This window comes from Nelumbo nucifera, chromosome 2, assembly GCF_055504915.1.
Source record: "Nelumbo nucifera cultivar China Antique chromosome 2, China Antique-T2T, whole genome shotgun sequence".
In the NCBI taxonomy this organism is placed as follows: domain Eukaryota; kingdom Viridiplantae; phylum Streptophyta; class Magnoliopsida; order Proteales; family Nelumbonaceae; genus Nelumbo; species Nelumbo nucifera.
The window spans coordinates 100,376,451-100,392,308 of record NC_142650.1 but is presented as its reverse complement, the minus strand read 5'-3'; positions in this window follow the sequence as shown (position 1 = coordinate 100,392,308).

The following is a 15,858-nucleotide window of genomic DNA, read 5'->3' as shown; positions in this document are numbered from 1 at the left end:
GATTGGTATGAGGAAACACTCGTACAGTATGAATTAAAATGTCGATCAACTATCACTATAAGGGACCCAGATCCACCAAATTAATAATGGGAACCTAAACTTTTACTCTCTTCCCTCCCTCTTAATTAAAATTTTCAAGGTTTGTATACTTGTTGGTGTGTTCACCAGACCTTGGGTTAGAGCTGATTCTTAATGGCCGTTGAATTTGTGGAGCCGAATTGGGACCGTTATGCTTCAATCCAGAATCTGTGGCAGAGGTTTAGAATCAGAGGAAGAGGACCTAGGACTAGGGATGCTAATAAGAACCAAAGAACCAAACCGAAAAATGTGGTTAACCAAATCGATTGGTTCAATTTTCGGTTAAGATAGAAAAAAAATTGGCAGTTAACTGAATCAATCGGTATATATATTTATATTATACATATATTTTTAATATATGTTACATACGATCTAAATAAATATATAAATAAATACATATATACTATATTTATAATAATCTATTTATAATTTGTAATATATTATAAATATATTATATATATTATATATCTATACTACCTATAAAAGAGCGAATGTCCCTTCTTTCTGGAATTTTCATTAGACGTTTTCTACCCCTTATCTAAGAAGCATACAATGGGCATAAAGAGGGCATATATGTCCTTTACTCTCACTCCAAAAACTGCCCACTTATAGCAGTTTAGAAACTGTTCACTTATAACTATTCAAAAACTGCCCATGAATTATAAATAATTTTATCTTAGAGATGCTGCCACGTGCAAATGCACATATATGTTTACTAGTATAAATTCCCAATAGCTACCCTATACTTTAGGCTGAGTGCCAATTTAGTATCCGAACTTTAAAATGCGACAATCTAGTACCCGAACATTCACTTTGGGACAATATAGTACCTACCCTTAATGGACCATCAATTATGTATATTAGGTGCCCTCATGTGCGATTTAAGAATTTTGAAAATATCAAAATTACGCTTAGAAAATACATTGTTCATCATCTTCTTTCTCTCTCTACATCTCGAATTCCTCAGCCACAATGAAACTCCACCGCTCCATCTCCTCTCTCACATATTCTTGCAAAGCGGTTTCCTTGAGATACAGTGTAAGCCACCTGATGCAAACCAACCCAACCCACGTCCACCTTTCACTTCGTCATGTGTTAGCTACTCTTAGTTCATCTGATCCACCTACGATCATGTCAAGTTGGGCGTTCATGTCAAGTCAGGCGTAATTGTCACTGGGCTCCTGCCACAGCCGTTACTTGCCAAGACTGCGCAGGTGGCGGTTGTGACGTACTTCTCGCCCGGGTGAGTGACACGTCTCCAAAGTGGTAGGCACGCCTCCGCCTGCCGAGAGATGTAGATGCAGACTGTCGAAAGGACAGGGACTGCGTCATCAGTAAGGGACGTGGCGCAGTCTGATCGGTACGGCCTATCAGATAGAAGCTTCCTGAGGAGTGCTCATGCGGCTCATTTGCGAGCTACTTTGTAGAAAGCTCAGAATACTTAAGGGTTATCCTTAACAGAATTGGTCCTGGGGGTGACTTGTCTGCTTGGAAGCTCAGGCGAGCTAGTCCCCCTAGCTCGCGAGCTAAAGTTGCCTCGGAGTATCCCTTTAAAGGTAGCTCGGGGAACCCAGAGCTCGTGTTGTGGCAAGCTCCTTTTGCTCGCTACAATGTGGCGAGCTGCTTTAGGGGCCTGTCACTTGGTTGCGCTAGGATACAATGCTGAGCTGTTGCTCGTACTGAGTCAGTGTCCATGTGTCACCGTGTCATCAGTCGGGTCAAATCGCCCTCCATCAATTGCCCCCCACTCCTTGAGATGAGAGCACTGCCTTAGCGCGAGGAGTTTATGAAGCATGATGGACTGATTTGACCGGAATTCAAACTCGATTGACTACCCACATTAAATGTATTCGCGGGAATCAAGGGATTTTCTGGCTTTCCTGACTTTTCGGATTCCGAAAACATGCTGGAGTGGCTCTTAACTCCAGACGTCATGCGGCTGCCATTACCTTAATCATGGAAGACGTGCCGCCAATCACCTTCAGTTTTCAGAAGGCGTGCGGCCAGTGCGCCTGCGAGCCGTTGGATCTGCTTTGATCTGGGCCACCGATTTGGGGGTGTGGAGACTATAAATAGAAGGGCCTTCTGAGCCTCATTTTCTCTCATACCATCTTGCTGTCTTCGGATTCTGAGGTCACACATTCATCTAGTATACTCGAGTTCCTCAGTTTATTTTGTTTCATCTCTTCCAGTGAGTCCTACTCACTGTCAACCATGTCTGGGTATCCATACCGCACCTACCACCGGGGCGATAACCAGGACGATGATGCTCCCTCGAGTTCAGGGGGAGCTTGGGAGCAGGTCCCAGAGTCTCAGGAGGCCTCCGGTGATGTAGCATCTTCTTCTCGGGGGAGGGAGCCTGACACTTTTGGCCCTTCCTCCATGACAGAGGGGAGACTTAGGTCTCTAATTAGTTATTTTCACCTTCTCAGGGATCTCACTTACTGCCTTCCCACCGGTAACTTTCCGTGGGAGCATGGCCCCAATGAGATAGTCATCTTCCAGGAGCAGCTTGAGGCTGGCCTGCGTCTCCCCCTGCACCCCTTGATAGTGGAGGTGCTAAACCATTTTAACGTCACCATCGATCAGCTTCATCCAAATGCCATTCGGAATATGGTTGGGACTATATCTTTGTGTTATGAGTACTGTCTTCCCTTGCACCTCGAAATTTTTGTTTCTTTTCTTTATATAAAGAACACTGCTCTCGGGGTTCCACCGGAGAGGCGCTTTTACTACCTCTCTCCCCGCCGCAGCTATAAGCTCTTGTATGAGCTACCGAATAAGATTTTGTTGGACAGTTTTGTATGCCCTTAGCTTCAATCAGAATGATGTACATTATGAATTTATTGTAAATGAATAAAAGTACATATTTGATTCATGTTCCCTTGGTATGTTTCTGTGTAATACCCTTAAACTGAACACCTAATGAGACTCGTGTTAGTTTAGAATGTTCACAGCCAGTGGGTCGGTCTGGGGAGACCTATCCTGATAAGGCTGACACTGTGGTGCCACCAAGTCGGTTGGGGTGGCCTGTCTTAGCTGCCAGGGTGAGACCCTAGGCACTTACAGTGTAGGATTAATTGAATCTTTGAACTAAATCAGATTTCCAGTATTGCCCTGGACCTTGGAGATTAATGGGCAAAAACTTGAAAGTTACACCCGACCCCTAGACTCGATTATGATACTGCACTAGGTGTCGGATTGGGCTGTCTTTGATGTACCAATCAGTGAGATCCTTAGCGGGGGTCAAAACCTGGGTATGTTGGGACAGTCTGAGAACTCATCTGAGTGGGTTATCATTGTGACAGGATTAGCCCCTTTGTCGGACAAAGATAATGATTGGGGATGCACTCTCATTGATGGAAACCAAGACTGCCGGCAGCCGATTTCAATCGTTGAGATTTGTTTTGCAAAATATATTTTATATGAGATATAAAAGTATATACATATATTATGGTTTCTAAAATGTTTGCAAAATGTTTCAATTCCCGGGATCCATATAAGCAGAGAGTGCAACACTATTCCTTGCAGCCGAGGGAGAGGTCCTCTCTTGTCGGGTAGTGTTTGATCATTATGGGCTGAGAGGTTAAGTGTAAGACCATTGAGGGTAATACCTGATGGGCTAATCTTGCATCTGCCCACAGTCCCTGGGTGTTACAAGGTGGCTTGGCCCATGGACCACTTAGGTTAAGTGTTGGGCCCATAGAGCCCATTCGATGGGTTTCAGGGGGTGCACTGTCCATAGCAGTGTATTCGGCCAGGCGTTGTAACAAAGGCTGGGCTGAACCCATGTGGCTGATGTGTAGATCAATGTTTGGGTCCCACACCATACAAGGAAGCCCAACTGGGCAACGGTTAGGAAGGCTAAGTGAGTACATAAGCTTAATGGGCCTAAAGTCCATTTCGAACTAGACTAATTTAAACAAGTTAAATATGGGCGAATTTTGAGATGGATCAGCAGATAGGATAGGGTCTTAACCCCATCCACTCAGAGAGTTCAAATCTGAATATGATTCAGATCTAGAAACCTCCTAATGAGATTAGGAGAAGGCTGATCTAATCTGCAGATAAGATAAGGGTTTATCCTTATCACCTAAAGGGATGTCTGATCCAAATATGATTTGGATCAGCAGCTCCTAATTGGATTAGGAGCTGATCTTTTAGGGTAATAAAAGAAGGAAGGGGTGGCAGCCTTTAGAAGACATACATACTCACATCCTCTTAAGAGCTGAAATCACAGAAGGAAGAATTAAGCAACCCTGCAGAATTCTTTCTTGCCGCTTCCTTGTTCTTGCCGCCCAAGTTTGCCAGTTCGATCTCCAGTTGTGGGAGAAGTCAAGATTCGATCTTGACATCGGTTCTTTGTGAAATGATTGATAGGAAGCTGTGCTCACGTGCCATCCTGTTGTTTCTTGCGAAGGACAGAGTTCTTGAAGAAGAACACTGCTGATTCTGCTCCATCCTACACTGCGCCATTTTCAGTGGGAGCAGTCTTTGGATCCTTCCTTGAGCGTGAACACCTTCATTGAGAGATAATATTTCTCTGTATCGGTATACCTCTCTCCTACTCTTTTTGGTTCAGATCTGGTTCAGTTTATGGTTCAAGATTGATCCTTGAAAATATGATTTTCTAAATAGGGAATGCAATTCCCAATTGAAGGGAGAGAAAAATTTTTGAAATTCGCCCCTTTATTCCGCAAGATTTGGGCATCCATACGATGGATCTCTCATCCCTTCAGATTTCTGCTTAGAAGTAGGATTACTTTGTGGTCCGTAACCCCGAGGGGTGGTCCTTCCCAACTTCTTGGAGGGGCGCCATCCAGGATCCTGGGGCCGATCTGGACCCTGAAATTCGAAAAATGATGCTATCCTGGGCATCGGTAGGCTTCCTCTGTTCGGACTACTTGGCCGAGGAGAAGCTCGTGCAGGCCGGCCTGAGCCTGGGTAGGTTGTCCTTTTAGGTCGTGTAGTTTTTGTCACGACGCGTTCATATGCATATATAATTCATTCTTACCGAGCTAACACTGATTTCTTCTTGGCAGCCATTTTGTTTAGTATCGACTCGCGCCGTCTTCTCTCAAGCAACCAAAGGCGCAAAGTGAAGAGGTTGTGCCCCGACCGGACTCCCCCCTCGGGGAGCACTGAGTTTGGTTCTGTTGTAGCCGGTTTTGTCCTCGCCTCCACCTGAGATGCCGGCACCTCCGCCCGAGGGAACTAGTGGGGCTGGTGTCGGGGGGGGATGAGCTCCTTTAGCAAGGGGCAGCTCCCAGTAACCCCCTCCAGCCATTCCCTTACCCTCCGTTCCCGGTGGGGAACTGGGAAGGGGTGAACGACTACCTCGTGGCCCACCGGAGGAGCCGGAAGGCGGTCAGCAATGACGAGGTCGCTCACTGGGGGAATATGGAACCCAAGGCGCTCGCCGTGTTTGCCGCCTCCCACTGCATGGTAGTAAGTAGTCCTTTTCCTCTCATCCTTTCATTTCTTTTGCTATTTTCTGACCTTAGTCCCTTGTTCGGCAGGTGAACACTGCCATCCACGCCATGGCCCTCCAAACTAACATCCACTCCGGCGACGCTCGTAACCAGAGGACCCTCGTTCAGAAGCTCTAGGGCGAGCTCGACTAGGCCCGAGGTGAGCTCCTTGACACTCGCAAGGGGAGCGAGGCCCAAGAGCTGCTCGAACTCGTACCGCTCCGGATTCAAGCTCTGCCACTGGTTGGTCCGAAAGAAGTTCTCTAGGCTCAACCTTGACGGCATCACCATGAAGGGCCTGGCTCCCAAGACGGTGGACCAGGCGGAGAAAGAAGAACCTACTTAGAACTTGAGTAATAAATATTTATATCTACCATACTATTCAAAACTATCCAATTAAATGCAATTCCTACGATGGGTAATATGATGAAGTGGGTGAAGCCAAAGAAAAGTCTATACAGGCTGTGCTCTTTCAGGTCAATGTTTATGAAGAATGTTGGTGCATTTAATTGATAGATTCAAGATTTCCACAGAAGGCGTTGAATTTATTCGAATAAACACTTCCAAACTGTAGACTAAGAGTGGCTCACTGGCCACAAGTTAGATTAAGAGTTGACAAAAAGCAACCTCATGATCAAGTTAGAGCGTATATCATCACTATCACTATTGGAGTTGACAACTTCTAACATGGAACTTCATTATTTTCTGAGGGTTGTGTTTTCTTCTTCTTAATCTGATGTAGACCATCCTTCAATATTATTGATCATCTAAGTGATTGGTATGAGGAAACACTCGTACAGTATGAATTAAACTATCACTATAATGGACCCAGATCCACCAAATTAATAATGGGAACCTAAACTTTTACTCTCTTTCCTCCCTCTTAATTAAAATTTTCAAGGTTTGTATACTTGTTGGTGTATTCACCAGACCTTGGGTTAGAGCTGATTCTTAATGGCCGTTGAATTTGTGGAGCCGAATTGGGACCATTATGCTTCAACCCAGAATCTGTGGCTGAGGTTTAGAATTAGAGGAAGTGGACCTAGGACTAGGGATGCTAATAAGAACCAAAGAATCAAACCGAAAAATGTGGTTAACCAAATCGATTGGTTCAATTTTCGGTTAAGATAGAAAAAATTGGTAGTTAACTGAATCAACCGGTATATATATTTATATTATACATATATTTTTAATATATGTTACATATTATCTACATAAATATATATATGCATTATATATAAATAAATACATATATATTATATTTATAATAATCTATTTATAATTTATAATATATTACAAATATATTATATATATTATATATTTATACTACCTATAAAAGAGCGAATGTCCCTTCTTTTTGGAATTTTTATTAGACATTTTCTACTCTCATACAATGGGCATAAAGAGGGCATATATGTCTTTTACTCTCACTCCAAAAACTGACCACTTATAACAGTTTAGAAACTGTTCATTTATAACTATTCAAAAACTGCCCATGAATTATAAATAATTTTATCTTAGAGATGCTGCCAGGTGCAAATGCACATACATGTTTACTAGTATAAATTCCCAATAGCTACTCTATACTTTAGGCCGAGTGCCAATTTAGTACCCAAACTTTAAAATGCGACAATCTAGTACCTGAACATTCACTTTACGACAATATAGTACCTACCGTTAATGGACCGTTAATTATGTATATTAGGTGCCCTCATGTGCGATTTAAAAATTTTGAAAATATCAAAATTACTCTTAGAAAATACATTGTTCATCATCTTCTTTCTCTCTCTACATGTCGAATTCCTCAGCCACAACGAAACTCAATCGCTCCATCTCCTCTCTCAGATATTCTTGCAAAGCGGTTTCCTTGAGATACAGTGTAAGCCACCTGATGTAGACCAACCCAACCCTGCGACAAGCCCTCTAGAGCTACGGTCGAGGCCAACTCCAGAGCCATCCTCTTTTCCACCGGAGGTGCCTGCAACTCGTACAACTCCAGATATCGAAACCATGCCGCTGCCTGAAGTAGGGATCCCCAATCCTCCTCTTGCTCCTCCATCTCAGATACCGCCGAGGCCTAATCTTGGGCCGGAATTTCAAGGATCCCCAATTCCGTCTCCGAGCATTCTTGACATTCTGATACCAAGGCCGTCAGATGTAGTGCCACCTCAACCGCTGGATCAAATACCGCCTAGGCCTCCAAGTATCGACCCACTACCATCGCTGCCTCCTAATATCATACCACCCACGGGGCCATTTGTAGTTTTACTACAACTAGTTGGTGAATTGTGAGGATTCTTCTTTAATTAAGTTTGATATATATAATGTGCTTATTTACAGTGTACATAAAAGGGTAATATTTCTAATTGGTGAGCATTATGTTCGCTTTTATTTATTTATAGTTTTTCAAAGAAAAAAGTTTCCATCGGAAGAGTCGCAGAACAGAGATCAAATCACAAATAGGAGGTCAAAACAGTGGCGGAGAACAGTAGCGGTGGACAATATGATGCGGAAACCATGGTTCGAACTGGAATAGTGGCAGTGTACATTGGTGCATAGGCTGGAACAGTGGCAGTGAACAGTGTGGGAACAATGGCGGTGAACTTTTGTTTAGTTTTGACTCTGAACACTGATTTTCTTTCCCTGGTTTTTTCTTTTGTGGTGGAGAACAGTGGCGGTGTTCAATAAATAGTATAAAATTAAATAAAACTTAAGGGGTATTTATGTCTTTTCCCATAACACTTAACAATGAGTTAACATCAGGTATTAGATTGTTACAAAATGAAAGTTCAGGTACTAAATTGAGACTCAGCCTAAAGCACAGGGTACCTATTCGGAATTTTCTCTTATCCATGTGGGACAGTCACAATTGCAACAGAAGCTGCAAGCAAAACCAGGACTCTTATTGGTTACTATGCTTAGGATGGGACTCACTAAACCCTTGAACTCATTAGTGATGCATAGAACTGATCGAGTACACCTCCCCTATCATTTCTAATAGGGTTTTACACCTCCCCCATTAGTATTTCATAGGAATTCTTCTATCCTTCTAGCTATTGTTGGCTAGCAGCTAAAGAGAAATTCTTCAGGGATATGGTGGATTTTGGGATTTTAGAGGAAGGTCTTGCGTTGATTTGGGTGCTTGGAGGTTTGATCAAGGTTGTGTAGCTGAGAATGGGGTTTGGGATCATGAAACCTTCCTCTGTAGATGTTTGATTTAGCATTTCTCAAGAGGCTTCCCGTCAAATGAAGAGGTAGAATGTTAGATATCTCATCGGTGGAGGAACCTGCAAACTCCGTTTGTTTAGAGACTTGAAGGGAGCAAGTGGTTCATCATTTTTGCTTTAGAGGAAGAAGCATGTGGAGCTCTTCACTCCCTAAATATCTTTCTCAATGGGTTGTGGTTAGTGTTCCTCTTTGAGTCTAGTGCCCAACGATCTTCAAGGAGATTGGAGACACAGTTAGTGGAACTTACTTATTTGCTTTGGGGGTTGGTGCCTTTATACATGCATTTGTCTGCGAGGTCGTCTAAGTTGTTCGAGATTTTTGGAGGTAACCGCCATGCACGTTGACCACCCTCCAGATAGTTCGGCACGTGGGCCAACTTCCAAGGATCGTGGGAGTGTTTGGTTATGCATGTCGAATTCATCGACGAGCATGTCTTGCAAGTCGCCAGGTCGCGCCTGTGCCAGGCTGCCAGGGTGCGCCAGGCCGCCAGGTGGGGGCGCCTTAGAGCTATGAAGCGAGAGCTTCAGTTTCTTTGAGTTCATAAAAAACGGAAACTACAGAGCGAGAGCTTCAGTTTCTAAAAAGGGTGAGGACTTAGCTTTCTGGAAGAAGAGGACTTAGCTTTTTGTAGGATGAGAACTTGGCTTTTTGTAGGATGAGAACTTAGCATTTTGTAGTGTGTTCCCACAGACGGCGCCAAATGATGTAATCGTTTCTAGTCACGTATCAATTTTTGTTTGGCTAAGTACCTCGTCAGCTCGTCTTCTCCCCAGTGGCCTGTGACTCAGGGGCTGAAGTGGAGCTCCCTGGTGGCGAGTTGCTTGGTGGCGAGTTGCCTGGTGGCGAGCTGCCTGGTGGCGAGCTACCTAGTGGCGAACTGCTTGGTGCTGAGCTGCCTGGTGGTGAGCTACCTGGTGGCGAACTGCCTGGTGGTGAACTGCGTTGATGAGTTGCTTGGAGGTGAGCTACCTTGATGAGTTACCTGGTGGCGAACTGCCTGGTGCCGAGCTGCCTGGTGGTGAACTACCTTGATGAGCTGCTTGGAGGTGAGCTACCTTGATGAGCTACTTGGAGTTGAGCTACCTTGATGAGTTGCCTGGTGGTGAGCTACCTTGATGAGCTGCTTGGAGGTGAGCTACCTTGATGAGCTGCTTGGAGGTGAGCTACCTTGATGACGAGCTGCTTGGAGGTGAGCTACCTTGATGACGAGCTCCCTGGTGGTGAGCTACCTTGATGAGCTTTGTTGCTCTTTTAGAGGCCTACAAGGAACCAGATGTCAAAGGACCCGGGGGTGTTTACCCGGTGAGGTCACTCCGATGGTTAAGTCAGCACTTGGTTACGAGCTGAAAAATAACCTTAGAGAATGAGAGAGAGAGCGAGAGAGAGCTAGAGAACAGAGATTACCCATCTTCTTCGCATACATTTGCCCCTAGGGGATGAGGTCTTTATATACTGGAGTCCTCATGGGTTAGGTGGAGCAGTTCCTGTATTCCCACTATGATGGGACTTGCTTTCGTGTTAGGTGGGGATAAAGCCACCAACTGGTAAGGTTGCCCATTTCCGTTTGACTCGGGGAGTGGGTGAGCTAATATAGCCGTTACAAGTCACAATCCCGTAAAATGCAAGGTACGGTGGTGAGCTCCTCGGGGTTGTCAGGATGGCGCCTGTGTTAGGCCGCCAGGTCGGTGCCTGGGTTAGGTCGCCTGGTTGGTGCCTGGGCCAGGTCGCCAGGTCGCACCTGGGCCAGGCTGCTAGCTCGTGCCAAGGCCAGGTCGCGCCAGGGCCAGGCTGCCAACTCATGCCAGGGCCAGGTCGCGCCAAGGCCAGGCTGCCAGCTCGTGCCAGGGGCCAGGTTGCGCCAGGGCCAGGCTGCCAGCTCGTGCCAGGGCCAGGTCACACCAGGGCTAGGCTGCCAACTCGTGCCAGGGCTAGGTCGTGCCAGGGCCAGGCTGCCAGCTGGTGCCAGGGCCAGATCGTGCCAGGGACAGGCCACCAAGTCGCGCCTGTGCCAAGCCACGCCTGGTGGGACACCATCAACTTAGCGAAGGCAAGTTGTTGTCATAGTGGTCCTGGGTGTCACCTAGTTGTTTTGAGGTGTCAGGTGTCATAATGTCGTTGGAGGGCCAAATCTGCCCTCATCAGATACCATTTTAATTATGTTACTTGGCTCATCTCAAACTTCTCTTCCACCTTTAAATATGTTTAAATGTTAATATTCAGGGTGATATCTTTATTTGTAAATATAGAAATTTGATAAAAATAAAAAGAATTATCTTACAACAGGGACGTAGTGATTTGATAATTTGAACTAGTTTGCATTAAAATTTGTTTCATACATGTGTGTATATATGTAACATTTAAATATGCATTTATGTATGTGGTAGGGGTGCAAGTTGGGTGGATTGGGTCAGGTTTACGGTCAATTCAGGCCCGTTCCTAAAATTTGGGCTTAAGGCCTGAGCCCGATTGTTTTTACCCGAGCTCAGCCAACACTGTAATTTTGGTGCATTTGGATTGGGCTTGGGCCTAGGCCGAGTTCGGGTTGGTCAATGAATCCACTCTAAAATTGTATATATGTAAATAGTCAAGCTGTTGTTGAATTGGGCTAAGGTCTATTAAGCTTGGACTACCAAATGGGTAGGCATTGGCCTTGTTCGAAAAATAAAAAAGCCTGATGTTTTGGGCCCAGGCCCAGCCTGACGACAAAAAATCCAAACCCACCCATATATGTTTGTGAACTGGGTCGGCCTGGGGTTGGTATGGACCCGCCCCAACTGGCACTCTTAGAGGTTCCTTAGACCTACCTCCAAGAATTAATTTAAAGTATTTTTTTCATAAAATGTATTAATTTTTAGGGAAGTGATAAGAGGAATGGCAGTAAAAAACATCCTTTTTAGTAAAGCAAAAACAAGGGGATTGTCGTCATGAATACATTACCATTTTATGGTTTTAAAATTGGAAAGAACTAGATTAATGTTTTGCCTAATAGTTTGAAACCTGGTCTAACACTGGGTGTTTAGTAAGACCTCTTTCTTTACTATGTAGGCCGACATGGACCAAACCAGACGGTCTGATTGCTTGGACCTGAACCGGCAGCCAAAACAACTTTTGAGGTGCCCTTTTATTAGATATGTCAACCTTGTTAAAAAAAACTCTAACACATGTATTAGGCAGTGTTAGGTATCATTGCCAATTGCCATGAGAACATTTTGTATGAATATGTCTTGAAAATTGGGACAAACATTTTTTTTTCACTTTATCACAATTAGGCGCCACTAAGTATCACATATGCCAAACAATAGAAAACTCCTTACAATCGGAGAAAAAATGAGGCAGCCACTTTCCTTAACCAAACAAAAAAATGAGGCATCATTGCAAGAAATGCCTACTAATTGGCGCCATTTTTTTGATAAATGGAAATGGTGCCAGATGAGGGCGGATTTTGCCCTCCAATGACATTATGACACGTGGCACCTCATGACAACTAGGCAGCTCGCCACCAAGCAGCTTGGCACTTCACAGGCAGCTCACCACCAAGCAGCCCGGCACTACACAGGCAGTTCGCCACCAAGCAGCTTGGCACTTCACAGGCAGCTCACCACCAAGCAGTCCGGCACTACACAGGCAGCTCGCCACAAAGCAGTTCGGCACTTCACAGGCAGCTCGCCACCAAGCAGCCCAACAATTCATAGTCAGCTTGCCACCAAGTAGCCCGACACTTCAAAGGTAGCTCGCCACTAGGCAGCCTGGCTCCTTACGGGCAGCTCACTTCCTAGTCAGACCGACCACCGCATGAAAACTCTGAGGAGCTCGCCACCGTACCCCACATTTTACGGGATTATGACTTGTAACGGCTAGTATTAGCTCACCCACTCCCCGATTTAGGCGGAAATGGGCAACCTTACCGGTTGGTGACGTTATCCCCAACTAACACGGAAACAGATCCCATCACAGCTAACTTAGCCATCGGAGTGACCTCACCGGGTAAACACCCCCGGGTTCTCTGATTCAATTCTTGCAGATCAACCACGTCCACCATCTACAAAGATGAGTAGATCATCTCCTACAGGGAGTAGCCGGGTTGCGCTACACTAGGCAGCTCCACTTCGGCCTTTGAGTCATCTACCACTTGGGAGCAAACCAAATGACGAGGTACTTAGCCAAAAAAACTGATATGTGACCAAAAAGCGGAACATCATTTGGCGCCGTTTGTGGGGACTGCTACTAAAAAAAAGCTCGTCTCCATTCAAAAATCTCAAGCTCAGAATCAAATCCATGGCTTCCTCCAGCAACGCCAGACAAAACAACGAAGTGAACGTCTCTGAAGGGCAACCTCAATTTCCGTCTGTCTGCATAGGTCAGTTCACCATACCGCTTACTGCGGCTGGGGTCCCAACGCTGACGATGCCCCAAGCGATTGTACAAGTGAACGCGCCACTCCCTCCTGTAGTCAGCGCGACGTTCACTGAACCCTCTGTGGTTCAGTGGGAAACACTACAAAAAGTTAAGTTCTCATCCTCAAAACGGATAAGTCCTCTTCTTATAGAAAGCTAAGTCCTCACTTTTTAGAAACTAATGCTCTCACTTTATAGTTTCCATTTTTTATGAACTCAAAGACTGTAGGAAGTTGATAGCTAATAGATTAAACAGCTCTACCAACTTTACTTTCAATTCGCGAGGTCCCCTCTACAAAGATGACCTCTTCGTGGCTTCCACGGGAGTTGGCGGCCAATAGACTATATGGGCGCCCTTGCTGGTCGAGCCTTCCAAGGCTCCCATGCGAGCTGGCGACCTCAAGTTAGTAGTGCTGCCCACGAAGGCTGAGCTCCTAGTAGCTTCTTGTAGGAGTGGGTGACCGGCATCACGAGGCTGATGCAGTGCAATCATAGCTCTAAGGCGCCCACCCGGCGGCCTGGCGCGGCCTGGCATGGCTTGGCGCGGCCTGGCGACCTGTGCATGGCCTGGCAACCTGCATGCGGCCCGACGGCCTGTGCACGGCCTGGCGGCCTGGGCAGCCTGGCACATGCGCCGACCTGGCGGCCTGGCCCAGGCGCGAACTGACGAATTGATAAAAGACTTCCTCATCACATAAGACCCAATCGCCTCTTCGGCATGGGAAAAATCAAGGAGAGTGGACTATAAGTCGCTCCTAGAGCCTAAGGGCTAAAATACCACATAAGATCTAGTTGCCTTTTCGGCATGGGCAAAATCCAGGAGAGTGGATTACGAGTCGCTCCCAGAGCCTAAGGGCTAAAATACCACATAAGACCCAGTCGCATCTTCGGCATGGGCAAAATTAACGAGAGTGGACTATAACTCACTCCCAAAGCCTAAGGGCTAAAGTACCGAACTGGCAGAGACTTCGGCACCACATAAGACCCAGTTGCCTCTTTGGCATGGGCAAAATCTAGGAGTGGACTGCGAATCGCTCCCAGAGTCTAAGAAATTGAATCAGTGCTTACGAGCTCGTCGAATTCCAGGCCAAAAGGAGAAATCTACTCCCTTCATTGAGTTACTTTCAGCTCGGCAGTGGGGGGCAAATGATGAGGGCGGATTTGGCCCTCCAATGACATTATGACATGTGGCACCTCATGACAACTAGGCAGCTCGCCACCAAGCAGCCCGACACTTCATAGGCAGCTCGCCACTAAGCAGCCTGACACTTCCCAGGCAGCTCGCCACCAAGCAGCCCGACACTTCACAGGCAGCTCGCCACTAGTCAGCTCACCACCAGTCTGCTCTCTAGCTCTCTCATTTCCTAATATTATTTTCAGCTCACAACTAAGTGCTAACTTAGCCATCGGAGTGACCTCACCGGGTAAACAACCTCGGGTTCTCTGATTCAATTCTTGCAGATCAACCATGTCCGCCGTCTAAAAAGATGAGCAGATCATCTCCTGTAGGGAGTAGTCGGGTTGCGCTACATTAGGCAGCTCCACTTCGGCCTTTGAGTCATCAACCACTTGGGAACAGACCAAATGAATAGGTACTTAGCCAAAAAAACTGATACGTGACCAAAAAGTGGAACATCAGTACCAAACACTGCTTAATAAATGTTAGGGTAAATTAGAAGACCCTCTGTACTATGGGGTCAGTGACAAATACCCCCTAAACTTGCGACAAATATTCCCTCAGTTAGAGTTCTGTTGGTTAATTTCGAAAAAAATCTTCATTCAGCTGTTTAAAATTTTTTATATCCTCAAATTACCATTTTCTTTTTTTGAAATATTTATGATTCCATTAGTTTTTCTAAATATAATATCGAAGTACTCTCGGTTGTCCCAATAGATCCTTGTAGATTTCATGCTGGATTCAATATTCAAATAAAATGGTAGAGGATTTTTTATGATGAATATAAATTTATGGTTTCATTTGGCTTTTTTTTTATTTATTGGAAAAAGGAGTGGATTATTTTTATATTTTCAGATTAAGAGAAAAGGGTGAGGAAAAGAAAATAAAGAAGGTTCAGGTGGGCATTATGATAATTTAACACATTCAGTCATCAGATTTAAGGTTCAGGGGTATTTGTCGCAGAGTAAAAGATTGGGGGGTCTCTGTTTTAAATGAAAGTTCAGGAAGGTATTGTTGCATCCTTGTTCACACAAGATGTGAGTTCGCTATTGATTTAAGCCTATTTTAAACTTTTGATGCAAATTAACTTTAGAAAAATAATCTGTAACCATTTGCATTCTTTTTTCTTTTTACATTTTTAATTTGAGTGAATCAAATGGCAGTTGAACCATTCAACCCATGTCCTAGTGCCCAATATTTAGATCCTGGTCCAAGTCTAAGGGTCAATTTGGTTTGCAGTCAGAATTGGAATGGAAATCCTTCAGAATCAGAATTGGAATGGTCTATTCCCATAAACTGTTCAGATAAGAATGGGAATAGGAATTTGAATCAGCAAGAATGAGATTTCATTCTCAAGGGAGGAATAAGGAATGGCCATTCCCTCAAATGGAAGAATGCCATTCCAATAGGAATGGGAATGAAATTCTGATTCCGCCTAACCAAATGGTTGAATTCGGATTCCAGACCCCTATTCCCACTAACCAAATGGGGCCGAAGAAAAGATCCCGAA